This window comes from Nematolebias whitei, chromosome 4 (assembly GCF_014905685.2).
Source record: "Nematolebias whitei isolate Nwh7 chromosome 4, NemWhi1, whole genome shotgun sequence".
Taxonomy (NCBI): Eukaryota; Metazoa; Chordata; class Actinopteri; order Cyprinodontiformes; family Rivulidae; genus Nematolebias; species Nematolebias whitei.
The window spans coordinates 46302574-46303580 of record NC_056501.1 but is presented as its reverse complement, the minus strand read 5'-3'; the positions used below and the strand labels follow the sequence as shown (position 1 = coordinate 46303580).

Here is a 1007-nt window from a genome sequence, read left to right as displayed (position 1 = left end):
AAGTGATTAAAGATGTAGAAGACATAGAAAATGTTTCTTGCAGTTCTGTTTCAAGAGACTTAAAAAGCTCAGTGAAGAGTTAATTCTTGCTTTTGTTCTTACTAATGTAGAAAGAACTGCACAAAACTAAAACAGCTTTTTAAACTTTGCTCAGGTTGGACGAAGTCGTCTTAGGATGCAAATGCAGTAGAATCGATAAAGGTACTAAGCTTATTCATATTCCTGCACCTTGGGTTTAAAAAGCTAGAATAAAACAAAGGACTATTGCAATGTGTTGCAACAATAAATTCACTAATGATGTTTTTGTTTTTATCTCCCACAGTAAACCTCCAGAATGACGTCTTACTGTCCTCCAGTAGATGTGCCTTTCTCCAACACTTTCCTTCATCCTTTTATCCTTAAATACAAAGAGAGTCGCTCAGTTACGCTCCAAAGGCACGAGCTCACTCGACCCTGTTAGCAGTGGCCCAAACAACCCATTACTGTGAAATCCCACATGGATAATGGTTCCAGGTGACTCCAGTCATGTTAGAGATGTCTGGTTGGTATTTTAGCATTGTTAGAAACTTTTCAGTGAATCCTTGTCTGTTGACACTTTTTGACTGAACTGAAACTTTTAGTCAACACTTTATTCTTAATGTTACAGTTTACTGCTTTAAAAACACTCCTCTTAGATGTGCTGATACTCCGCACCGAGCCCAGCCGCCACAGTATTATCTTTCAGACTGAGCAGTTTTTAAGGGTCCCAGCGCTCTGTTACACTACCTGATCTCAAAGTTTTTCTGCCGTGAGTATGAATGTTTAAAACACTAACGTTTTATTAAGAAACACTTGTAATGTTCTGGTTCAGGAACCTACATACGGTACTTACCTTTCTACCTCAGTTAAAAAAATAAATAAAATAAAAAAACTCCAAAGACCTCTTTGCAGTAAACATCAATTTCTTAAATTTCTCAGTTTAGTTTCTATAATTGTAGGACGCTGGAGCTGTCTGTTGATACCTGCAC

The 1007-nt window shown here is 37.4% G+C and overlaps 1 long non-coding RNA gene across 1 annotated transcript in view; it reads left to right on the top strand.

Moving 5' to 3' along the window:
* Positions 1-760, top strand: part of LOC119408581 — a 1310-nt gene extending 550 nt beyond the window's left edge. Inside the window, exons 2-3 of the long non-coding RNA XR_005186745.1 lie at positions 155-201; positions 323-760. This is a non-coding gene — a long non-coding RNA (uncharacterized LOC119408581). The remainder of the gene's footprint in view (positions 1-154; positions 202-322) is intronic.
* Positions 761-1007: the final 247 nt, after the last annotated feature.